General features: G+C 38.5%; 1 long non-coding RNA gene across 2 annotated transcripts; it reads left to right on the top strand.

Moving 5' to 3' along the window:
- Nucleotides 1–6: 6 nt before the first annotated feature.
- LOC109366150 lies at nt 7–27,253 on the top strand. Of its 2 annotated transcripts, none has more exons than XR_004158949.1 (3): nt 7–2,405; nt 19,595–19,692; nt 21,911–27,253. It is a non-coding gene; the product is annotated as an uncharacterized LOC109366150 (long non-coding RNA). The 2 variants fall into 2 exon arrangements; XR_004158948.1 differs by lacking the exon at nt 7–2,405 and adding an exon at nt 6,456–9,195.
- Nucleotides 27,254–27,348: the final 95 nt, after the last annotated feature.

Here is a 27,348-nt window from a genome sequence, read left to right as displayed (position 1 = left end):
CCTCCGCTCCTTCCCGCGCTCCCCGCTGATCCGCGGCGGCGTTGAGTCGCTTGGGGGGACGCTGGAGTGCGGAGGTTAAGTGTGGGGCGTTGGCGCAGTGCGCGTTGAGGCCTGAGGCGGTGGGTCGCCGACTGTAGGAGTTTTATGATAAGCCACGTCGGAAAGCCTCTTAGACGGAGGGCGAAAGGGCTGCAGCTTGCATTGCAACTACTCGTGCGAGTATTTGGGGGAGGGGTTACCTTAAAGTACCTTTGCGTTGCTCTGAGTGGCATCCAGTGCCTCCCCATGGCCTCCGTGGTGCAGCGCATGGACCTTCGTGGAGTGATAGAAGGCCCGAAGTTGAAAGGGACCCACAGGCAGCATCGAGTCTAGCTCTTGGATCCACACAAGACCACGCAGAAGACAAATGCGTGTCTGAGAGCGCTATCCAAACGCTCCTTGAACTCTGGCACTCGGGGTTGTGCCCACTGCTCTCTGCTGAAGAACCTCTTCCTAACCCCTTCCCCTGACAGCTCCATGCTGTTCTTTTCCTGAGCTCCACCTCATGTAACACATTTTATCCTGACAGCCGGAGATTTGTCTGGTTTTGATCCTGAAGGACTGCTGTGAATGGGAGGTCTGAAGTGATCATGGTGGTTTAATGAAAGGTGCATGCTTGGTACTCTTAGGCCGCAAAGTGTACTAAAGGGGTATACCCACCCAGCCAACTTCTTTGCATTTCTGACTCCTGTTACTGACAGACCCTGCTCTGTGGGGGACTTGTGGAAGCTAAAACTTGGATGATTCTAGCTGCAAGTGTTCTGCTTTCTATTGTGTTCTCAGCACTGCAGTCACAGATGGAGTTGAAATTGTGTGATGTTACAGCAAGAAAATAAGCAAAAACAAAATCCAAATGCACTGGTCTGTCTTGGCAGAAAATGTCTTGTAATTTGTTCTGCACTTCACTATGCTCAGGGACATGATTTAGCGGAGGGTTGTTAGTTAGGGTAGTATGGTTAGGTCATGGTTGGACTTCATGATCGTTAAGGTCTTTTCCAACCTGAGTGATTCTATGATTCTATGCTGGAGACCTGTCCTGGAGCTCATTTTGTTCAGCCTATAAAAGGCTGAGAAGTTGAATTAAAACATCTCACCTGATGCCTGTAATCTTCCTTGCAGCCTAATGCTCAATACCCTGATTGTTGCATAATTTTTTCTCTTGTATAACCCAAACTGAACCATGATGTGACCAAATTGCAAGCATCTCTCACCCTGCATTGTCACGTCCCTCATGCTGGAAGCACACGCAAACAACAGGTAAAAGGCTGCAAACATTTCTGTATTTGCAGGTGCACATGCACAGGGAGCGTAGATTTTTGACTTGTGTGTGCAGGCATTTTGGTTGCTTAAAGATGGCAGTGATGTGGCTGCAAACAGATACGTGGTCTGGTGACTGGTGGAAGTAGTTCCATAAAAGCAGTGCTCTGGTGCAGTGGGCTGAACACATGGCAGTACTAAGCTGAACAGTGTTAGTGCTAGGGATCTGTCATAAGGAAATGATTCCTGTCGTTTTTGATTGTATTTTTTTTTTTTCTTTCCTGTAGTACCGCTGAATGATTTCTAGAGTGAATTGGAAGTGTCACCTTTCTCTAGAAAGAGCAGTGCTAGCGACAAATGGGCTGGGTATTCATGGTGGTCCTGCAGACTCATCTGGACTCTTGACTCCTGCATCTTTCTGACATGTGTGGGATTAATCTCATGATCAGATATGATTTGGAAAGAATTTCTTCACTAACCTTGTGGACAGAGCGTTTCAGGGGAAGAAAGGAAGGGGGAGGCATTTACCCTTAGCTGCCGCACGGAACATGATTCATTTTTCAAAATCACATACACTTCTATGGCATAGTCCTAGGGGACAGAAAGAAATGCGAAGAGTTCATCTGCTCAGTCCTTTGATTTTGCTACCATGTAGTGGGACCCAATCTCCCCATCTCTTTCCTCATAAATATCCAAAGAAGATTTCCAGGAAAGAACCTCCCTGGATATTTCTTACAGTATTCAACTTAGTACACCTTTCTTCTGCCTCCTTAGGTGAAGTTTAACTCCTTTTTTCTTTTTGTATCAACATACTGAACAGGTTGTTCCCTTCATTTTACAATAGCTTTTTCACATTTTGAAGAATGTCAGCACGTATGCTGTCAGTTCTCTTTTTTAGACTAAACAAACTCTTAATTCGCTCAAATTTTGATCAGTATTTTTTTTTCTAGATCTTGTCACATGACTCTAAAGAAGAGCGAGGGTTGCAGCTGTCTCCAGCTTTCAGTCCTACATTGCCAGTTCAAGAAAGATCTGGAGAAGAAAGGTCTAAATAACATGATGAATAAAAAAAGGAAAAAATAATTGCAGATAAGATTGCCATCTCCTAGGTAAGAGGAAGCATGCACTGGAGGGGAAGGAGAATGGATGATGGAGAAGTGGCTACTTCAGTTCAAACAGGGCCATAGGGACAGTTGGCTGATAACCTGACTGAATGTGGAGCTTCATTAAGAACAGTAAAATATATGCTTAAAGAAAGGGCATACAGAATGATAAACGGTACTATGTCACAGTGTAAAGCAGACTCACTAGAAGTTAACTTGTGTTACAGCACCTCACCTCTGGAGTCTCACAGGACATACAAAAGTTGCAATTAGGGCTGAGTAAACAGAGACATGGAGAAGCTAAGGTGCACATGAGCAATTGAATTTCAGACTAGGCAAATTCAGAAAACGCAACTCTTGACACTGCTTCCTTCTGAGTACTCTTTAGAAATCATTCCTACTCTAGACCATCGATACATGACGCTGTAATTTTTTTTTCTTTTAAGAAAATGTTTTCCAGAAGGGTCTATATGCAATGCTGTGCAGGATTCAGCTGAATTGAGGCTGCAGGTGGGGTCAGTTGCAGTCTTCTGTCTTAAAATATCAATAAAATTCTATTTTAAATGTTTTGATCAGAAATAGTGAAGCTTTTAAATTTTAAATGCTTTTCAATGTTAAACATTTTTTGTGGAAATCCCTTTGTTACATGATTAGCAAATACTCTAATAATCATTGCATATCTTACACTTCATTTGCCTGGAAGAAATGGACAATTCTTTTGCTGCAGATTAACCATAATTTATTTTGTGATTCTGTGGTTGTTGAAAGAGAGAATACATGGTTTGTTACTTTTTCATCCAGTTATTCAAGGAATGGACAGAAGGGTTTAACCACAACTTCCCTTCTATTCTCAGTCCCAGCAGACATTTGAGTTTGCAAAGAAAAACTGAAAATGTGAAAACCAGGGAGTGAGTGTCTCAACAGTACAAAAGATTGCAGTGTTGGATCTTATTTTCTTGGCTGACAGTGACTAGAATGGTTTGTTTATTTTACCTTTGGCATAGCCTTGTTCCACACTTCAATGTTAATTTTTCTTAGATGGGGAAAAAGTCATCGCTGGAGTTGCTGTTGGATGAATTAGTTTTAGGCACCACTGGACACTAATTGTATTAAAACAGAATTTGGCACAAAAACCTGTTCGATTTAACTATTTCCTCATAGAAATGGAGTCACTAATGGGTCTTTTTATTGAGTGAAGGATGAAATTATCTGTTAGTTCATTTGGATAAGCAGTTTTTTGTTCTTGTTGAGACTCTTTAAATAGAAAGTTGTATGAGAAGCATGTTCACGGCTCTGCTGCAGACAATTCTGTACATCTCAGTGCTTCAGAAACCAGCAGGCTACACCAGCAGGCCTCCAAAAGCAACACAAAATGGTAACTGTTGTGTCTGTTTTGTTTGAAAGCTGTTCTGTTCTGTCTTTGAGACAAGTTTTGAATTCTGAGATGGTTTTGTATTTCTAGCGAATGCAACACTATTCCTGGAGGAATAAAATGCTTCAGTCTTTGTGTGTTGGACCTGATGGCCTTTCTGGCAGTCAGTGGGAGGCTTTAATATGCCAAAAATGCAGACGTGGACTCCTCTGCCTGAAGAAATTGGCTTAGATTAGAGAGTAGAGACAAGTGTTAATTAACCAAACATGCCTAGAACATAAAAAAGTTCTTTTAGAGTGTAAGTTAACATCTAAGTCACCTCCTTTGGTGTAGTATCAGTAGATCAAAGCTGTAAACAGTCATCTGCTTAATTTCACACTCGTTATTTTGAAAGCTAATACAATTTTTCTTATCTCTGTTACACATAAAGCCATTATTTGTGCACAATATTTTTTGAATGCACTGTGGCTCAGCTGTATATTTTGTCCACATCAGCTTCCTCTACAGTGTTACCTGGTTAGCTCTAGCAACAACCATCTTTTGAAACCTTTGGAAAAGCTTCTTCCAGTTTGCTAGAGACAAACATGTAGGGACTGATGACTGTCTGGGATTATAAAGAGAGTGGTTGCAGTGGTACTCAGTAGAAGGGCCAGATCACCAGTTAGGCCACCTAGGATTGCAGGGAAGAGATAAGGATTTGAATAAAGCAGATTCTCCGTTCTGGCTGTCAAACTGTTGAAACACTTGTTTTCTTGCAGTCCCACTGTGGCTTGCAAAAGCTATTCCATCTCCAAAATGTTGCTGAGAGTGATGTTGATGAAAATGACATGCAGACACGCTTTACCATTTATGCATCTCTGTCGCAACAAGGGGGCAGAATAAAATAGACCAATCTATCTGTGAAGAATGCAAGGGTTATTTTTCATCACTAAGATTTAGAGGACTTATAAAATTTATTGATCACTATTTCTAAAACTGTCTTGAATTGTAGCTTTCCTGTTGCAGCAAAGCTGTATGACTAATATTTTGCTATTCTATTTTCTAGTAGCTTGGAACCACATATCAAAAGTAGGAATACCAAAGAATGCTATAAGAATGTTTTCAAAATAGCACAAGGAGGAATTCTTTGTGATTTTTCCTATTTACAGGTTTCCTAAAGCAGTGTAAAATTTTACTTTCTTCTTTAAGGGAAGACATCTATGCATATGTACCAAAGTCCGTTTCTTAACTATTGGCCTGTTTCAAAAAATTCTGTTATATTTGGAACTAAGACTATTGTGATGTGTTATCATGTCAGTAGGTAGTATTAATCTGCATAATTTTCAAAAAAGGGTAGAGATTGTTTTTAAGTTTTAAAATTTTTTAAACCTTTAACATCTTCCTTCTCTCCAAAGGCCCAGAGAACAGCATCCTCAATAGCTAGAATAGAATATAAGTTCAGAGGTGATTGCTACAGTAAATTTCAACATGACATCTACTACAGATTCTTTCCTAAAATTTCTGCTATTAAACCTACATGTTGTAGTATGCCTATATATCTGTTGTTACTAGAGTATAATCTTTGTTGGGTTTAAGCACCACATTCCAACCAAGAAAGCAAATTCATATAAACCACTCATCGCTTCTTTATCCTATGAACATATCAGCCATATCATAGAACGGCTTGGGATCTTAAAGCCCATCCAATTCCAACCCCCTGCTGTTGGCAATTTGCCACCCGCTGCCCAGAGCCCTATCCAACCTAGCCGTGAAATACCTCCAGGGATGGGGCATCTACCATTTCTCTGGGCAACCCATTCCAGTGCCTCACCTGAAAAATTTCCCCCTAATATCTAATCTGAATCTTGCCTCTTATAGTTTAAAACTATTCCTGCTTATATGCAGATACCCTTTTTTGTGACACTGTTCTAATCCTACATGGAATGGCTTTATGGAGACAGATGCATTTTTAGCATGCATGGAGATTAACGAGTTCAAAACAGAGCTTTTCCCAGTCAAGAATGTAAGCCTGCAGAGACGGTTATTGCCCAGCTCTTGCATAATGGTCAGCCAGTATAACACTTGCCACCAAAATGAGACTTTCAGAGCTCTCAGACAATTATCATTTACTGGATGAGAGATATCACTCAATGGCATGAGTAGAACCGTGGCATAGCTTTTTCCATGGTCTTCAGAGCTGATGTTTACCCTCTGCCATGCTTGCAGAGGAATGTTTTTATTTTTGCAAGTGCTTAAAATGCAAAATTCTGCTAGTTTCTATAGAATTCCTGCTTTGGTGTAAGGTATAATTTTGACACAAGAACCACAGTTGTGTTTGACTCCTGAGCAGGCAGAAAGAGGAATATCTCTCCTGTATCCTTATCATAGAATTATAGAATCACAAGGTTGGAAACGACCTGCAAGACCATCTAGTCCAACCATCCTCCATTACCACTGCTACCACAAGCACTAAACCACATCTTGTAGCTCCTCATCCAGACGCCTCTTGAACACTGCCAGGGACGGCGACTTCTCAACCTCCCTCGGCAGCCATTCCAGTGCCTGACCGTTCTTTGAGAGAAAAAGTTCTTCCTTATGTCTAACCTACACCTCTGGTACAACTTGCAGCCATTTCCTCGGGTTTTTTTTGTTGCTCTTGGGAGAAGCGGCCAAACCCCTCCTCATCACAACCTCCCTTCAGGAAGTTGTAGAGTGCAGTGAGGTCTCCCCTGAGCCTCCTCTTCTCCAGACTAAAAGACTTAGATTCTCTTTAACTTCTGAGATAAAAATGTACATCTGTGCTCTAGTATACACTTTCTACCATCTCTTCTTTTGCATCTTCTGAATAATTTTTCTGCCTCTAGTTGTAAGTCACTTGCTGCTTTTCGATTTATTTAGTTCAGCATGCAGGGGAAGTGCATATCAAATTTATGGGCTGAAGTGGAATTGTCAGCTATTCATGAAGCAACACCTCCAAGAAAGATCGCTTATGGCTTCTTGTCCTGAGCAATACAGAACTTGAAGCAATACTGGGTTAACTTGTCCTTACTCAGAGCAAAAACCCTTGGGGGAATCCAGCACTACTTATTTGTTTAAGAGATGTGTCTATGCATTTGAGCGATGTCTTGATTTGTTTTTGTTTTTCCAAGGAGATCATAACTCATTTGCATAAACAGTTCCTAGTCCATAATGAATCCGCATAACAGTATTTACGATAGATAAGTTAAAGGAGATTTTATGAGACAGCAAAGCATGCAGTAGAAGAAGGGAGAAGTACCCTTTTCATGCTGTCTGGCAAGAATGATGACTTAAAGCAGAAAGTAATTTTAATATCTAAGTACCCGCATCAAAAAAAGAAAACAGGGAAAACAGGTATTTATGGGCATGTTGGTGTTACAAATGCTGTGGTACTCTGCTTTAATATACTGCATTCAATATCTGATAGGTAACATACAAATTAAAGAATATGCCAGTTAAGACTACAGGAGTCCTATTTAGTCATCTGTATGGATCTTGTATGACTACTTCTAACTTAACAAAAAGAAGGTCTCTTAAGCAAGGGCTGCTGCTCAAAAACAAAATGGAACTTTGTCTGGCATCTTCAGGAAAAAGAAGAGCCAAAAAGAAGCTACAGTCTGCTGCAGAAATCTAAGGGCACGTTACTCTTTAAACTAATTTATCAGTAAATCAGCTCCGATAAAATGTTGGACGGGTTGTACATGTGGGTGGAAACAATATGCACAGTAAAACAAGCTGGTTGGGTATGCAGAGAAATGTGCTGCTAGAAAATCTTGTGAGGAACTTTGAACTAGCTGAAGTATTGTATATAAACTTGTTTTACATGCTGTTGATTAAGCAGAATTCAGATGTTGAAGACAGCAGTCGTGAAGTCTCTGGCTTTGTGTGATTGCTGAACAGCTCAGTGTGGAACGCTTAATCTCATATTAACTTTTCTGTTTGTTATGACAACTTAGTGCTGTTTCACGGCAATTTTGAAGTTATTTGAAGAACTCTGGGGAAGGGGATCTTAATGGCATAGAAGACTGGAGTGGACACTGCAGCGACTGGAAGACAGAAGAGGATTCCTAAGGAGAAGGGCAGAGGGATATGGAGAGAGGCACAAAAAAATAAGCATACAAAGATGGTACAGGGGTGTACCATTATGGCATAGTGTGAGAAACTGAGGAGTGTATCAGTGCTGTTTTCTTAGCATAGCAGACCCACTTATCTAATTTTATCTGTAGTATTTCTAAAATACAAGTAATGTGCAAGCTGTACTGTAACATAGAGACAAGCACTAAAAGCAGTTCAGCTGCTGTGGTCTGCAGATGCTGATGTCTGTAGTCCCTCATAATCTTGTATGTGGCTAGTTGGAGAGGATGAAGTTTACTAAAGATGATGAGAGTTTCACTTGATTCTGTGGTTCAAACAGATATAGCTGTCAAACAATGATGTTTCTGGTTTCAGAGTTATCTTTGGTTTGAGTTCTTGTGACCTACTGCCTAGGGCAAGCATCCAGGTGAGAGTGCTGATAGGAATTTGCAACTTAAAGCTCCTTGGCAGCAGATGCCTTTTTTCAGTTTTTGTAGCAGTGAAGCAGGTTCCAGAGAATGGGAGGAGAAATCTCAGAGGGTGTTTGTGAGGTGCCTGAGAGAGGCATGTAGGGATGGGAAAGGAACCTGGGAAAAGCCAGAGGGGTGTCATGGGTCTGAACTCAGTGTCTTTCTCTTCTCTCAGCCTGCCCCATCTCTTCCTCCCCAGGAGTGGCTCCTCAAGTTCTTGGAGTTTGTTGCTTGTTTCCAAAGCCCAAAGACATCTCCTCTCCCCCCGCCTTATATCTGTCTTCCTCTATCAACTCAACTCTGCCTGGAAAAAAAATCTCCTCATGGCTTTGCTGTAACTTCTAATTATTCTCTGCCTAAAAGAGCAGGATGCCAGGGGCAACTCCTGTTACAAAGCAAAGAGGAGACAGAAGGTGGGTAAGGGTCATTTAGGCCAGAACAACAAGCTTTGTCTCCCAAGATGAAGGCAATGTATCTTGCACTCTTCAGCTGCTCTTGCCTTGTCTTGGCCTACTGAATTTATGTCATTCGAGTAGCCCAGCTGATGGCAGATGCCCACAGATTGACCTTCATTTTGTTGTTTTGTAGGTTTTAAGGATGTGACTTCGGTCAGATAAAGCACAATCTGGCAGGTGTTATGAAGAAAACTGGTAGAAGTAGCAGAACTAACCTTATGGAAAAATATTTGCCCAGTGATTTGCTAAACCAATCAACAAGCAACACTTCAGAGTTGCTTGCAGGGGAGATCAGGTGCATGCAGTGCACCTAGTTGATGGGAAGGGGTGGAGCCAGGATCTACTCCCTTACAGACCTCATTTAAGGGTTGGCAGTGGAAGTGAGGGTATATTGTTGGAGATCCTCACCTATATGAGGCCTTCTGAAGGTAAGCAGCTTTTTTGCTTTTGTTTCTGCAGCTGCTGTGCTTGGGCTTATCCTCACTTGCTGCAGCCTGGGACTCTGCTACCCTGCTGTCATTGCTGTGTTTTCCATCACATTATAGTGTTACGTGTAGTAACTAATGAGTGCAGTTAGCCTGTCCTGACCTAAACCACAACCTCTATGTCTTTTGAGTCACTTCAAACCTTTCTTGGCTTCTAAACCAAGGATCAGTTAATGGTAGGTATTTCCTGCACACACCTTCCATAATCACTTCTCCCTCTTTCTGCTGTTTTCCCCTTAAGTATGATTTCTAGCATAGTGGTCATCAAGAAAGGATGACTGTAGGATACACAACAATTGTGGGTCAGTGGGAGGATAACTGGTGGAAACAGTAGCCTTATCTCTGTATTTTTGGGCATATGTAGAGGCTGCGTCTATGCATTTTCCTGTTAATGAAAAACTGAAGTAATACTAACTAAATGTACACTGGTGGAATTAAATGTTTTTCTCTTTATTTGAGATCTGTTTCTTATCCCAACCAAAGTCTTGGCCAGCTTATCTTTCCATAGAACACAATGATGTTCTATCTCCTATCATGATTAAAACAGAGCTCTATGTTTTCTCTGCAAGATCCCTTGACTTAAGATACTATACATCATCTCTTTCATTCAGGGTGATTCACCTTTGATTAGTCTCCTCAGGGTATTCATATGTATGTAAAAGTGGCTGATTCTTCCTGGGAATTATCCCCCAAATTATTCTGTCTTTTTGAACAATTGAAACTTAACTGAATGTTTTCCCATCTCATAGATTTATTAGTGAAAAATAAATCTCACTGCTTTGAAGTTTTCCTAGCCCTTTCCTCTGTCTCCTAGTTTTTAAGGAAGCTGTTCTCTATCTTTGTTCAGCCAATGCCTCCAATTGTACTTTTCCTTTCTGAGTTCCAATTGCATTTCAAAATATTTTCCTTTTCACTGATCTTGAAAGAGAGAAACACCTTGTACAGTTGGCTCATCATTCATGTCTGGAATTCGTAGGTATTACAGAAATGCAAATATTTTAATATTCAGTATTCATTTTAATATAGCATGTGATTTTAGGGAGTATTTTAGATAATTTTGGTGAAATTTTCCTGAAAAGAAAATATAAAACATCAGTGACTCAGGATTGTATCCACAAAATGTTTTTCCTTCTATCAAATTGCCACGGCGTCCCTCATCTTACCTCCTTTGTCAACTTTCAAGACTTTAATGTTTAACTGTACCCCCACCAAAAGATTACATATTGGACCAACCTTCACTGCATAAATGCTGGGATATCAGGACAATGTAGTTTCAAAGTCTTAGCTACAGTGTATTCTTTTAGGTACTTAAAACTAATAGTTTTTTTAAGCTGTGTAATCTCACCAGATTCTTTAAAGATGCCGTCTGGCTGCACCATCGTAAGTGTCCAAGTGTACCGTCTCCCTCCCCAAAAATACAATATATTTTTTTCAAGTATAACTATTGAATATCTTTTCGCAATTAAAACAAATTTAACATTGTATTTAAAGATGAAAAAGCATCAATAAAACTAGGAAAGCAGATTGTGTGACTTCCCTCCCAGCAAATTATTTGAAAATCCCAGACCTCATAGGAATGTGGAATTTGAGAAATATTTGTCCTTTGTTCCCCCAGCCCAGAGGAGCACTCTTTTTTCCTGCATTACGGTGTTTTGCCAGTTGACAGGGTCAATGGGAAGGACACCAGCAAAAAGGATAAGCTTATTTTGCTGTCTATTTCAAAATAACACAAAAAATAAAGCAGTGCCTACAGTAAGAAGATAAGCTTTACAGTAAAGAAAATGAATGAGGTAATGCATCTGTTCATTACTACATGAGGTTAGCAGTAGTGATTAAGAAAGTTACATCACCAATTGCCCTAATATGTTACCATCACCCAGATCTGCAGTTACTGGGGAGCCTCATTTACAGCAAGGATCTGGAGAGCCTGTCTTGGCAGTTGAGGCGTTCTATGTTGGTGCGTCCACCCTGGAGGTGAGGTCTCCAAAAACTCTGCAAGGAGGTCCAGCCTTTATACCATTGGATAAACAAATCTATGTAACAGCCAGATGGATTATCTGGTTTCCTCTTTCTCATATTGGAACCTGGCCAGGGTTCAAGGAGCCAAGGAAGTTGTGCCATCTATTTTGGCTCACCACAGGCCTCTTTGGCAAGACTAACTGTCTGCCCAGGATCATGCATACATGCATAGTCAGGTTACAAAGATTACAACAAAGTTCTTTTGTGATCAGGAAAGATATCATTTGACCATTATTACTGCACAAGAAGCACTATAACAGAGCTTCTGTAGATAAACACCCAAATATACGTACTCCTCCTGCCATGGCAAAATATGGATAAACAGCATCTTATATGTATAGTTAATACTATATGTAATAGATATGCTGTTAGTTGTGAGGTCCATCTGTTGGTCAACTTAGATTCGGGGCCTATCTCAGGCCCCAGCATTTCATAGGGACAAAAATAATAATACAGATTTCTGGATGTAGCATGGAAATAACAGAGCAGGATACAGAAATTAAATATTCACTTGTGACCAAGTTCCACACTGTTCAGTGCTTTACTGAATTAGGACTGTAACTAGAAGTAGATCTGATGATAAAGATGAGCTTTCTCATCAATCTTCTTTCTGCTAAACTGTAGCTTTTCAGTATCCTGCAAACCCACAAATTATAGCCCAAATTCTATCTGTGTTGTATGAAGAGTCTGGTTTATATTAACATCCCTATTTGACATGGAAATAATTCAGTCTGAAGAGCTATCTGGGACTCTATTATAGTCATACTACATGTTACTTGGTAATGAAGATCATCTACAGCACTCTTTCATCTGGATGATGACTACATCCAACTTCTATGTAATTAAGAAGTACATATGTATGCAGGGTATGCATATATGTATTATAAAGGACAGGTATGTATATGCATGTTTGAGCAAATGTGAGGTGAACTGCTATTTACAGATAGTCCCAGGCTAATGAACAAAATACAGTAAACAACCCATATAAAGGCAGAGTTCTTATGTGGAAAGCATAGTTTTTATAACCGAAATTACAGGAACATTCAAACAAAAGTCTCATTCTACTTTTTTAATGCCTGTTCTTAGTATCCATGCAACCCTTGAAAGCTCTGCTAAGGTGGATTTAATTTCTTTCTAAAGAATTCAGGAAGATGACAAAAAAAAAAAAAGTCCTATTCAAAGTGTCTTGTCTGTTCCTGTTTGAATGAGTAGATGAATGGACATCGTTCCCGCTTTCCTCAGCTGTTGACAAAGTATATTTCTTTTGTGCCTGTGAGAGCAAAGGAATGCTTTTTTTTAATATATAGCGGTGCTGTTCAGGGAGGCATCCAGCACTCTTGGAGACCATCACTCAATCTCCTTTCTCAACAGCACCACTAAATCTTACACTGGTGTGTGTTTCTTTGGAAATCCCTAATGCACACAGATGACTAAAACTATAATGACAGGAAACTACCTCCAGCTGAAGTATCAGGATGCAGTTTTGCAATTAGCCTAGGCTGACCTCAGTCTATTTTGCTGCATCCTTCTCCTGTGCTAGCCATAGCCAGCAGCACCAGTGGACCTACATTTACATGTTCACCTGTGTCAGCTCCCTGACAGAGGTGTTTTTTGGCAAAAACAGATGCTTTTGGATAGGGTAGGTTTTCAGCTCAAACAGATCACCTCCCTATTCCCACAACTCTGAGGGAGTCAGTCTCAACACAAAACAAGGAAAAAAACTTGGGTAGGAGGTAAAGTGGTCCATCTCTTCAGCAGTAATAACTTTAGCTGGTAAAATCTCTCACTAAAAAAAGGTACTAGAACAAACTGATAAAAATTTGATTTGAGATGTGCGAATTTCCTGGACTTGACAGTATCTATTTTTGAATTCCAGCTAAAATACTAAAGTCCTGTCTTCCTTTTATGGTGTACCACTTGAATTTGCATAAGTAAGGGAATGATAGAAAGTGGAGGGTCTGGGATTTTTTCTTTTTTTTAAGGCTTTGCCATGTGTTTGGTAAGCATAAGCCAGTATATCTGATTTCTGTACTAAGAACATGAAGTAAGACTGCTACCAAAACCGAAAATAGTGTCTACAGTAAGTGGATATAATAAGAAAAGTCAATATGGCTTTTTCAGAGAGAAATTGTACTACTTAAACCTATTTGAGTTCTTTATAATGAATGTATAAAGGTGAACAAGGAGTTGAAAGTGATCCACTCTGCTTTCCAAAAGAGTTTTGAGTCCAACAGTAAAGCCTTATAGAAAATTGTGTTGATGGTGGTAAGAGAAATCATGATGAGGTAGAGACAAAATCTTCCACAGGTCAGTAATTGTTTAAAAGCAAAAAAGCAATGGATAAATGTATCAGGGTTTTTTTTGTTTGTTTGTTTTTCCTTCACAACAGAGATTTGCTACAATTTCACTTGGGATTCATGTTTTTATTTTATTACTAAGTGATGTCAAAAAGGTGAAGAACAAGGCCATGAGCTTCAGTAATACTGAATTTTTTAGGATACTAAAATCAAAAACCAGCTGTAAAATTATGCAGAAGGATCCCATGAGTAAGTTGCATGAGGAAAAAAACTGACGAGTCAGGTTAATTTTAGAAAACCCTAACTTTTCAATACAGAATAATGGTTTCTAAACCAGTGTTTCTACCAGACTAATGCTTTTTTTGTTTGTTTGTTTGAAGGAGGGCCCTATGAAAGAGATCTTTGTAGATGATGACCCTTATAGGGAAAGGCAGGGAGCGAGCAGTTATGTACAGCTTTGCACAGTAAAAGAACTGAGTGGGAGTCTATAAAATTCTCATATGGCAAGTTTAAAACAAAGGGAAGTTTTTTTTTCCCATAGTATAGAATTGAATGTAGAATACACATTCTCTTAGGATGATAAATATGTGATGAGTTTAAAAAAAAAAATAAAAATCAAAGAGATCTGGAAGACAAGTCCATTGAAGAGTATTGTACAATGATCTAGGAAGAGTTTTCCAGCTTGGGAATACTGAGAGCTAAAGGATATGCCTTGTAAAATATCAATTTTTATGTCTAATGAGCTTTTCATGAGCACGCCCAAATAGGCCATTGTGGAGAAGAGGGAACTGAGCTTTGAGGATCTTTGGTCTGCTCAGGAACGTTTTAACTTCTAATTTCCAAATAGAAGTATCATTAAAGCTATTTATTCTAATATTAACCACATAGTATGAGGTTAGCACAGGTAAAAGATATTTCAAACGTTACATTTAGCTCCATGTTACCTTGATAATAGCATTGAAATATACAAATGGCAATATTCATATAGCATTGGTCATATGCTGTGCATTCAACTAACTCCTGTATGAGTCTTTCTATTGATAAACAGTATGGTTTTTATCAGGCCCTAATTTGGGGGGCCTAATAAAAACGTAATCTAATTTCCTGGTTATGTCAAAATATAGAACTGGAGTGTTCTTCATTTATACAAATATTGCTGAACATTTAATTTAAGAGTCTCTGTCTGATAGATAAAAATAATAATAAAAAAATGACTACCCACCAAACTTGTAGCATTAAATGGAAACTATCTTTTTGGCTGCTCATTGGGGAGGGATTGCTATTACTGGAATGGCTTTGTTTTTCAGCAGTTTTTCCTTAAAAAAACAGCTTCCTCTGAACACATATTTCTATTTTGTTGAGAAAAAGAAGTACGGTATTAGAAATCAATGTTTTTAAAGGATAATTTAAGGAAGTCTAATCTTGGCCAATGCTGAAATATTTTCAATTTAAAACAAATAGTATTTCTGTCACCCAGTCAGCTTTTTCAAATTAGGCTATTACTCCTTGATAAGTTAATTACAAAACAGAAAGAGACTCAACTAATCTAAAAATGTGTATTAATGAAAGTATAGAGCACATGTTTAAAAGCTGTTTTTAGAGATTTATTAGTGAAATTTTACTTTTTATATGAAAAACACTGTCTCCAACTTCTTAAATCATAGGAAAAGTACTCGATTTTTCACCCTATCACAACTAATTTCTTTACATTGCTTCAGTGATGGACTGTTGTTTTTCTGAAGTACCATCCATTATAGAAAATGAGAGTATCATAATTGAAATTACCTAAATGTACCATATTTTAAATAATTTTTTACTTCAGTATAAATATTACTACGGAAGAAATGCTGCTGTTGGAAATAGCTAGGATGAGCTACTAAAATGGAATTGTAGCTCAGTAGGCCATATTCCTCTGGGGACAGGAAATGAAAGATACTAGAAAAATTCCTTTGAAATGCAAAAAAAAATAAGAGAAATGAAGGGAACCTTTTTTGTTGTTTCTGAAGTCTGGCCATCTTTAGTCAAATCTTTGTGCTACAGGGCAGATACCCATTATCAAATGTTGCAGAAATTTCATGCTGCTTAGGCTCCATGCAGATGTGAAAGACAAATTCATGCTTGTTGGATGTCAGCAATGGGAAAGATTAGGACAGACAATAAAGAAAGGGGTGCAGGAATCTTCCAAAATACAGATTATATAAGGAGTTGTCACTGCATGTTTAAAACATGAGAAGCTATTTGATTGTTGCTTACACAAATAATTTGCGCTTAGTCAACACAAGACGAGAATCCATGCAGTGTTGTGGGCTATGGTCTTTCTGCTTGTAATGTCACTTGAGTACAATTTGTTGTGGAATGATTGGCAATCACCAGGCCTGAAATATTGTTTTTGTTATGTTTGTATGTATGCTGGAACAAAAAGTAAGGTAGTTTTGGAAGCTCACATCCACTACAACAGCATACATATGGCAGTAGAAAGCGCTACTAGTGAGAAGGAAAGGTTGAAGCATTATTCTGAGCATCAGAACTCTTTGGGGAAGACTCTCCCTGACTCCAGGTTTGTGAAGTGTTGTCTAAGGTGCTTGCTAGCAGACAGAAGTCTTTTTGTGAATATTATTTCCTCCAGCTCTGTGTATCCTGTAAAGAGCTTTGCAAAGGCTTGGTGTTGGGAGCATGAGGTAATTATCAAAGCATCTTGCATAAGGAAGAGGGAAGGAATGGCTCTACTGCCTCCAGAGTTGGCCATAAGCTAGAAAATCTCCGTCTGACTATGTTGTCTTTACTGGGGGAAGATTTCGCTCTTCACGTTCAAATGTAATGAAAACAACAAAATGACAACACTTTGTGAATCATTCTGCTGGCTTTGAATTATGGTCCTGGCTTTCAAGAGATGGTCAACAGAATTTCTTTGTCTTCTACTATTGCCCTAACAAATACTATGTGATGATCTGTAAATGTTTAACTTATTTTCTCAAGTTTCATCATTGGAATGATTTAAAAAAACAGCTTTTTTTTTTTTTAAAGCAAATAATGCTGTGTAAAATAAGGGCTTTTTAGAAAATAATTCCTGTACATTCTTGTAACTGACATATATACCTAGTGACTCTTTTCTCAGAGCTCTAACTGTAGAGCATGATTGCTACTTTTGAAATTCTTATTTTGTTAATGGGAAAAACAATTGTCTAGTTAAATTTCATATTTAATGTGTGGAAATACATGCCCCTAACAAAGAAAATCTGTACCTTTTTCAGGGATCAGTGTCCCCACAGAACTTCATGGGACTAGAACAAGTATTTTCTTATTAGCATTTGACATTGCTGCAAGCATATGAAGAGAGAACTTCTCTGTTGGACTTGATGACTTCAGAATTCCTGATTGATAAACTAATCAGTAGTCAGTTTTCAAGGGAAGCCTACAACTGTTTCAGAAGTGAATTGAACTGGTTCTTGATTAATGTCTTTATTTTTGTACCTCTGGACAATAAGGCAAAACCCCACTATTTGAGAAGTTTCCTACAATCATCTTCTAAGAATCACAAAGTTAGGAAACTTGCTTTAAGTAAAAATAAATAAATAAATATTTTTTTTTCATTTTGGACCTTTTTTTTTTTTCCTGGTTGAACTTCATCTGCTGGACTTATGCTGTACTTGCAAACTGATAACACCCTGGAGTCCAGCCATGAGCAGGTTTTTATAGTATGAGATGTTGTATAGACGCTCTGGCAAAAAGCTGCTAAATCCTTATAGTCAACCTAGATCTGTTGTTAAATACAACCCTGAAGATAAATAGACATATGAGGAAGCTGGAGGATTATTGGTCAATACCACGCAATAGTGTAAAATACACCAGGCTGGTTTTAGTTTGGCAGTAACTTATCTTTTGTCACATCTTTGTAGTGTAAGGGTTGCAGCTGTACAAAAAGAGACCCTTACTTGCTTTCACATTCATTAATATTATGTTGTTCTGCTTGTATCACAACAGGCAGCTGTTAGACAGTATTTTGGAGCTTACTGAATAAAATTTTGTTTTTTCCTTTTGCTCGCTTGCTTCAGTAGTAAGTCAATAGCTGAGGTCTAGAAAAGAGCTGTCTAAAAAATGTGATGTGAAAAAGAAGACTGAAAAAGTAAAGGATTTCTTAAAACCACTCCCACCTAGCAATGCTGTTTCTTGTACCTTTAGACTGTGAGAAGCAGATGAAACTATCTTGCCAAATATGCCTACCTTTCAAAATTACTCCAGCATTGGAATGAAAGTGTCAGCAGTTGCAAGACTCTTGAGAGTATGATTATCTTATTTCCTGTCTGTCTACTACATTTAAACATCTGCTAAACAATAGAGGTCATTTTCTACCGTGACTCTGGAGTACACTTAATAAGACTCTTGTTACTGATTGACCTCTTGTACCTGGAGAGATTAAACATCTTGGACAAGTTTTCATTGCTTGAATCTGTGCCAAATCCTTTTAACACATGAAAGACTCGATCACTTTTAAACCAGTGGTGTTGAGCAAATAAGCTTCAGTCTGATGACAGGAGCTTTCTTGATTTCTGCAGTAAAGAAACAAACTCATAAGCACCATGTTACAGCAAAAAAAAAAAAGTATCTGTGCTGATCTTTGTCAACAGTCTCATTAGATTGCTAGGAACGTCCCTCCTACCAGGTTACTTTGCAGCTGTGAATGAAAGCTTATTATCTGTGGCTAGTACTTACCATAATAAGCATAACCTTAGCTTTCAAAATAAGGGACTTTTAAAGTATTTATGTTGTTGAAATTGAATCAGATCATGTTGCTGTGCTGCTTTTAGCAACTTGCTCCTACTTTACTTCCATCATACTTAGTGAGGTTTTTCAGCTGCATTTAAAGACTAAGTCTAGAATAGAGCTCTATTTATGAAACTCTGAAACTATTAATGTTTCACAGCATTTGACAACTCTGGCTTTTCTGATTATATTCAACCTTGCTGAACAGGAATGTTTGCATCATTTAAGAGCGTTTTTTTTTTTTTTTTTTGCACTGCCTGTGTTCTGTATCTTCTCCTCAAACAAAGAGATGATGACAGATGATGCCTCAAAGATAAGTAACATTCCACTATACACCCTCTGTCTACAATAAGTTCTCTAAATGCACATGAGTTTCACCACATCATGGCATGTTACCTACTTTATTTATCCATTCCACTTGACATAGCTATTAAAAATAGTCCTTCTTAGTTGAGTCTTTTCCTTTCCCGTGTGTCAGTCTTCAGGATCTAATTCTGTATCTACTTTGACAAAATTGAAGACACAAGATGAATGGATGGGCTGCGTTCCCCTACTAACAAAATGTGTATCCTCTGAAAACATTCTGATTATTTAAAAAATCCTTAGGATAGATGTTAATTAAAATTACAACGGGAGGGATTCCATCCACTCTTTCATACTTATTTTCTCTTCTTCACTGTTTCCATTTCATTTATCAAATAAGCTTTCTGTTGCCAAATTTCTTTCACCTTTTTCTAAGTATTGTTTTTTCCTCTTTTTTACTTTGTGTATGAGAAGACCTTTCTACTTATTTCCAGGCATTTTCTATATATATTATCATCAATGATTGTGTTGCAATCTTATTTAAATGAATATTTAAAGTTATTCATCATTCATATAGTTGGAACCAAGTTCAGCATCAATAAGCGGCTTATTAGTGGTCTTAGCATAAGTGATTGAAAAAGGAAGGCAACAGTCAATTTTTTTGTAATTATTATTACAAAACTTTGTATGCACACTGGGGTTTTGTTGATACTTGCATGAGAAAAAAGTAAGTGACTAAATGTGACCCAGCTTCTCACGGCCAGAAATGGTTTTGATTACATTGTGACTGAAGACTGCACTGACAGAACCATAAAAATATTTGCAGAACCCGAGCTTGTGGTCTAACTTTAACAATGTATCTAAGACAGTTGCAAGGTCGCACAAATATAGCTTGAATATCTCTGAGTATTTAAACTGCACATGCTGCAAAATTATTTATTTTTGCCAATGTCATTCTACAGGTGGAGTTATTTCTGTATATGCCACTCTCCAGATGGTTGTCCTTGTTCTAATACCTTTTTCCTTACTTTACTGATCATGGTGAAAAAGTGTCTACCTGGTAAGTCTACATTTTGCCTGATTTTCCCCTAGTTCATTTTTCTTGCAGACAAGTCCTAAAAGTATCATTGAGGAAGAGTGGAATGCGAGGATGTCCTGAGGATGCCACCTCTATATGCAGAATCCACTGCTGACTCAAAGCAAATCTGGACCATTACACAAACCATTGTCAGCAATGAAGAACTATGTTCAGCAATTTAGTAAGGATAGGCAAGCAATATAAAAGAATCCAAATAAAGCAACAAAGATGGTTAGACACATGGCTGTGTGTTTCACAAGCAATGAGCTTTCTTAAAATAACACGGAAGGAAGAAAGAAAAGCCAGAAAATTATATATCAGCAGTACTATTTCTAAAAATAATGGTTTTCAAACTTTTCTATTGGCATTAACAGCTCTTTAAGGGATAATCTTTATTGCATTGTATGCTACAAAGCAATAAACAGCTGCTGAGATTGATTAATAGCCAAAGCAAAGTTGAGGCATGTAATCAAACTAAAAAGCCATTTATTGTGAATATGCTGCAAAGCAATAGAGATTACTGCTGTTGCACAACAAACCATAACAGAGAAAACACACAGACACATACACACACAGAGCAAAAAGAGTTGCTTTCTTTTCAAGGTCCTCTGTGTTATGCTGCCTTTTTCCTGAGCTTGCAAATGCCTAACAAAGGCCACTGGCCCTACAGCATATGATCTGCTGGAAAAAAGTAATGCTATAAGAACTTCAGTGTTACCTGAGTGGGAAATAATACTAATGGGTTTTCTTGTTTGGTTTGTTTTTGTTTTTCTGTTACTAGAAATGTACAATTCCATATGTATTCAATGTGTCTTTGGAAATAGTACTGCTATTTGTATTACAAAAAAAGAAAAGAATTGGCTTACCAATTGAAAAAAAGCAGTCTAATTTGTGCTAATGTAGAGGGTTTTTTTAATGGCTACTAAGTGACTGTGAAGTTGATCACAGGAATATTGCATGTAGCTACTTCCGGCAACTACTTCACACCATTCTGTATATACAGCTTTTAATACAGTCACAGTTTTACCTCCTCCAGTCTTCATGGGAGGCCGTTTCAGAATCTTACTTCTCCAGCCACTTTAAACTCTTTTAAACCCTTACAAAAAATTCTACTTGGAATGTTGCAGGTCAGCATGCCTTTTTGTTCTTGTATCAACATTGTCATTTAGAACAAACTGCTCTTCATGTCTTTGAAATGAAGTTATGGAGAGCGCCTCTTACCCTTCATTTTGATAGAACAAATGAGCCATGCACCATGCAATGGGAGGGTTTTCCCCTTTATCAGTCTTGTGACCCTCCTGTGCACCCATCAGGATCCCTCTTGTCTGAATGCACATGTTCTGTGGGGCACCGAGCTCCAGAGGGACTCAGCACCCTTCTCTCTCCAGTGACACTCTTACCCTGTCTACTGGAAACATCTTGCCCAATACATTCAAGGATCAAATCTGCCTTTGTCATATCCCTTTAGCATCTGAAGCCATCGGTTAACTTGTACATCTACAAACAACTGGCACGTCCTTGTTTCTGAACTGATGACCTTGCAACTTATGACAGAAATGTGTATTACTTCGCAAGGGCATGAATTTGTAATTTACACTATTAAATTTCATTCTGTTTCTATTACTCTAGCTCCCAAGGTTATTCAGGTCTTCCTGTATCATATTGCCATCCCCTTCCGTATCAATGATGTCTCTCACTTTTGTGTCATCAGCAAATTTCATTAACAAACTCCCTATTCTAAGGTAGTGAATAAAAATACAACTGAAGATGTATCCTGTGGAATTCTTAGTAAAATAACCCCCAAGACTCAGTTTCACAGTTGTAGGAACTGCTTTCTTCAATTTCATATTTGTAGGAAATACAGTTCAGCCCTGGAAGAACTTAAATTCAGATCTTAGAGGTTATAAACTTTTGAAGCTGTTGTCTTCTAAACTCTGAATTATTTGATACCTACAGTTGCCTAAACTTTAATAACAGCTACTTACAATAGTAGCTGTTTATGGATGTTTTCATAATTCCATCTACATATTTCTTTAATCTACAAAAATTTATAAGTGTAAGAATTGTACTCGTGGTATAGTGATGAATTTGATTGCTTTTTAGCATTTCACTCTCTTTGTTAAGAAAATTGTTCAAGTTATTTTTACCCTGGCAATCAGTTTTACTATTTAGCCAGTCTTATGTTTAATTTCTATTTCAGAAAAGCACAGCTTCCCTGGAGAAGATGATATCTATGCCTGAGACAACACTGCTTGTGAATTCTTATCCTGTGTGAATTTCAAAGTTCTAATTTCCCTACTTTGGGCAGCCACATCATTCTTCCTGCAGGAAACATTGGACTGAGATTCATGGCCTTGTTCATGCTTCCCCATGTCTTAACTTTTTCCACTTAGAGATTTTGGTGTCAGCAAAATCAAAGAAAATCTCTGAATAATTGTCATTGATATATATTTTTTTTCCATCAGTATGTTATTTGCAAAATGACTGTCACTGCAGTACATAATCTTCTGTAAAAGAACCTTGCAGTTAAAAGTTTCATTTATGACACACTGACTGAAGCTTATACCTATCTCAGCTGCATTTAACGCTACATTTGTGTTGCTAATTAATTTGAGAAGAGTGAAGGCAATCTCATTTTTTTCCAAAAGACTGTAAATGGCCTCTTGTAATCATTTAGCAGAGAATGACCTCTTGCAAGCTCTGTTTGCTGCGTCCGCACAATGCTGCTGAGAGGGAACTGCTGGTAGCAAAGAGGAAATACAGCAAAGCTGGACATTTGCACTGCAGCCCAGACAGAAGTGCTGTGTAATGCCAGTATAACTGGAAAGATGAAGACCTCTGCAGACCAACTGTTGAGTGTCAGCAGTTCATGCTAGCAGAACTTCTGCCAGTAAAACTGCCTTCCTCTCAAATAAGGCCAGCAACAAGAGCATACAGAGAGATACAGATTTTGGGGGATATTTGTAGGGTGCTGGTGAGAAGGGCAACTAGTCTCTCTCCTTGCTTCTTACACTGTTGTTCCTGTACAGACAGCCCCAAGGATGCCTGCCCACCAAGGTCCTGATGCCATGTGCCTGGCCACTGCTGGCCTTGTTTGAACCAGAAAGTTTTACTGGCAGAAGTTCTGTTGGCATGTGCTATAGACATTGCTGTGTTGGCAGGATGCGCTCACATTTGGCTGTTTCTAAAGGTGCAAGATGTCCTCAGTGCATCAGGCTTTTATCAGCAGAAGATGGCAGCATTATGGGAGGATAACCCAGATTACCTTGTGCAGTGTTTGGTAGATTGCCTTCTGGTAATTTCTTGCAGCATATTGTGGAGCTGCTGTTGTATACTGTGAGATACCATCAGTTACATCATAAAATCTGTGTAAATATTGGGTCAGATTTTCAAAAAATTTTCGATCTTGTGCAATGATCTGTTTTTACATGTGCTGTTTTCCCATATTGCAAATTTCTCATTGCCAGAAGCCCAGATTGTATCAAATAGCATCGCTCTCTTGTTCATTTAGGGCAGATGTAAGCATTCTTTCTTATCTAAAGAGCAGCCTAAAGTATTGGGTACTGGGGACAAATGGAACATAGAGACAGTGAATGGTAGCTAACTATTTGCAGTAAGTGTTTGCTAAACTTCTTTACAAGAACAACTTGAAGTTTTGAGCCATACTGTGAGCACTGAAAGAGAGAAACTTTCAGGGTTGGATATTAAACTCTTGCCAACATATCCACTCTGATTTAGGAGCTGCTTAATGAGGAGAAAGAAGCACTAGGTGGTGCCAACTTTTTGGAAAGCTGTGCTGATGTGGGCATTTTGGCATTACTTGGGGAGCTGTCTCCAGTGCTGTACATAAAATTAAGTATTTCCTGCTGCACGGTCACTTCATGCTGGGTAATATACTGGAAATAAGAGATGAACCTGATATGATGGACTTTGCTAGCTGTGAGGGAACAGTAAATAAGGTTTATATCCAATTCTGTCCTATCTTGTTTTGAATAAAGAGAATGAAAGCGGTGCTTCTCCATGGTGATCTCTCTAGACAGTATTTTACATCAGTGTTGCTTGGGAGAAAGCCCATGCTTGCCTCCCCATCTATCCTGTTGTCATTAATGATGTTACATAGCCAACTCTGGCAACAGAGACAAAGCAGGTTTGGCAAGCTGTAGGTAAAAAACAAGACATTGTAACAGGAAAAAATAACAGAAATATCCACCAGAAAACTGTAATTTCGTAGTCTCCTGAAACAAACAAACAAACAAACAAAACACATAGGGTTTCACAGGGTTCCTTCATTTGCTGAGTGTAATTTTGTCCTTTTCCCAAATTTAGCGCAAAGTCAGTTATAGGGTTTTGGTTTTTCCCATGACATTTCCAGGTATTACAGACAAGTGCATTTCATAAACAGCCCTCATATATGTAGAATATATAGATGGCTGGAAGATACCTAGAGCTTAGAGACCATGGGCATGTGTAGAACCTGCAGATCTGCATAGAAAGCCACATATGTAACCAGAGTACCTGCACAATGACCCTGATGTGGTATGGACAATATAGCATCTGTAGTTTGCAGGAAGGCAGCATACATCCAGTAAGTGCAATGTCTTCTGTACACGTCCATTTACTCTGCTTAACACATGGACAGAAGATCTGGCATGTCTGTGTATGTGCTGGGCAGCACATGGACTGATATTTGTCTTAGATTTCATGTCTATAATTCAGAAAGTCCAAGCTAAACTATTTTATTGAAAACATATACTCACTCATTTGGAACTTCTGTTCCTAAAAATCATCTGAAGCAACTTGAGTTCCAATGATACTACATTTTATTGGTTTAAAGCAAGTGTGTTCTTTAAATGATGAAACTGCTCACTCATTGCTTTGCATTGGTTTTTGTGATCTGTGAAAGTTCTGGTTTTGACTTCTTGGATTTTCACCCAATACTGATATTTCAGTATTCTTAATATACATTTCCCCTTTCCTCCCACCAGCAGCTGATAGATAGAATGTAATAGGAGAACGAGTTAGGAGGAAAGACAAGGAATGCTTATTTAGAAACTTTTGACAAAGTAAACTATCACTAACATCACTATGTTAACGGACTGGCCGTACTACAGTGAATACAGCGAATACCTTCCTGAATCAGCTACCTGTGTTTGGAGAGCTTCCTAAGGGGCTCTGTAGCTCATTGGTTTTTACTCTAGCCATGTCTTCTTCCCAAAAACTCTTTATCCTTTTCTTAGTGACTTTCACCATGGGCTTATGTTGATGATGAGAGCAGTATCCCAGCTATTATGAGGAGCGCATGACAAGCTGGTCATAAAGGAAGACCTTGTGGGACTAAACTTAGGGAACTTGTTGCAGGAAGAGAAACTGCCTTTTCTTCTTCTTCACCTGACACTAGGTCTTATTCCTTTTAGGTTTTCCATTGGTTGTGGCTTCCACTACCTTACCATTCCCCTTCTTTCTGCACTGATGAAATCCCACTGAGCCTTCTCTCCTCTAGGCTGGACACTCCCAGCTCTCAACCTTTCCTCATAGAAAAGATGCACCAGTCCTTTAATCACATTAGTAGTCCTATGCTGTATGTATGTATGTATATCTATGCCCAGTATGTCCATGCCTTTCCTATATTGGGGAGCGCATGAGTGGATCTAGCACTCCAAGTGAGGCCTCATCAGTACCCAGCAAAGGGGAAGAATCATCTCCCTCAACTTACTGGCAACACTCTTCCTAATGCAGCCCAAGAGGCTGTTGGCCTTCTCTGTGGCAAGGGCATAATGCTGGCTTGTGTTCAAATTGGTGCCATCACCCCCATGTTTTTTTCTGCCAAGCTGCTATCCAGCCAGTAGGCCCCCAGCATGCTGAGGTCCCCCTGTGTGGGACTTTACATTTCCCTTTGTTGAACTTGTTGAGAACTGTTTCAAGCCCATTACTCTAGTCTGTCTGGGTCCCTTTGAACAAGCCAGTTATCTCATCATATAACCAGTGGTCTTTCTGGGATTGTTTAGTCTGAAGAAGAAGTAGAAGAGGAGGCTCAGGGGAGACCTTATAGCTCTCTGCAGCTACCTGAAAAGAGGTTGTGACAAGATGGGAATTGGCCTCTTTTCCCATATAACTAGTGATAGGACTAGGGAATGGTCTCAAGTTGCACCAAGGAAGGTTCAGGTTGGGTATTAGGAAAAATTTATTTACAGGAGTGGTCAGGTGCTGGAACAAGCTGCCCAGGATTAAGTCACATCCCTGGAAGGCATTCAAGAAAAATTTAGATGTTGTACTAATGGACATGGTTCAGTGGAAAAATATTGGTGGTAGGTGGACAGTTGGACTAAATAACGCTGGAGGTCTTTTCTAACCTTGGTGTTTCTATAATTCTGTGATTCTACTCTTGACAGATTTCCCCTGCTGCTTGTATAGGAGACTTTCATAAACTTGTTTGATTAAAACTTATTTGGTTACCTAACATTGGGTTTGTTTCTAAGTGCTGTAAAATGAACTGCTTCGCCTGCCTTTGAAATGAGGTACAAGTGATACAAAACACATATTTTATTTAACAGGATATACCAGATGGTCTATGCAAAACTGCATACAAAAGAAAGATTTTTGTCCAGATCTGAGGTAGGGTTGTTTTGTTTTGAAAAAAAAAAGAGAAAAAAGAGGAAAGAAATTAGAGGGAAATGGGGATTGCATTTCTGCTTGTGTTGCTGAAATTGCACTGAGGGCTGCTATTACAGGTCAGCAACAAGAAGTAGCAAGTATGATCAGTGAACATTTGATATGCAAAGTTTTTAACACTGTTAAATAACTTTGAATTGCATTGAAATATAGGCCATGTATACTTAGATACTCAGATAAGATTTATTTCTAGATAAATTTATTTCTAGATAAATTTAAGTTAGCTGAATTGAAAATGAGATTGGATACCAACACAAAATTCTTTTCATGATTTTCGAACATTATAAGTAATTTCAGTGAACTGCTTGGAACACATTGTTTAAACATCAACAGTCTCTTGAGCAAAAACTGACTTTCTTAGACCTACTCAATTTATATGTTCTGTTGACACTTCCATCCTAAAAGGAAGTTTCTGCAAACATGCAGATTTAATTAAGTATCTGCATTTAAAAGAGGTGCTGAGAGTTCATTCAATAAAAAGCACATAAGGAAAGGGATTTAAGTGAGAAAGTTGCAACGACTGAGACAGCAGAGAAACATCAGGAAAGAAATATTTGCTATAATTGCCAAAACCAACAAAAACAACAAAAAAACAACAACCAAACAAATAACCATAAAATTAACTCTTCAATTGTTGACCTAGAAAATAGTGAGGAGAAATAATATGCCTGTGAAAAGGATTAAAGATGTCAAGAAGGATGGCTTAGTGGGTTTAACTGGGTGGATTTAAAAATTGTTTAAAGAATGATGCAATGATAATAGTAAAAAGAGATTCAAACTGGCTTTACTAGGAAGCAGATCTACAGATGTTCCTGTGAAACTTCATATGTATTATTTCAATAAAAGTAAGGTTGAGAACAAAATAACATAGAATGAGCTAACTGTGAATAATCTGGAAATAGCATATGCACACAAAAATGCACATCCTCGTTCTTCGGGTGTTTAAGGAGAGATATAAAAAGAAAAGCA

This window comes from Meleagris gallopavo, chromosome 2, assembly GCF_000146605.3.
Source record: "Meleagris gallopavo isolate NT-WF06-2002-E0010 breed Aviagen turkey brand Nicholas breeding stock chromosome 2, Turkey_5.1, whole genome shotgun sequence".
Lineage (NCBI taxonomy): Eukaryota > Metazoa > Chordata > Aves > Galliformes > Phasianidae > Meleagris > Meleagris gallopavo.
This window is presented reverse-complemented; position numbering and strand designations above follow the sequence as displayed.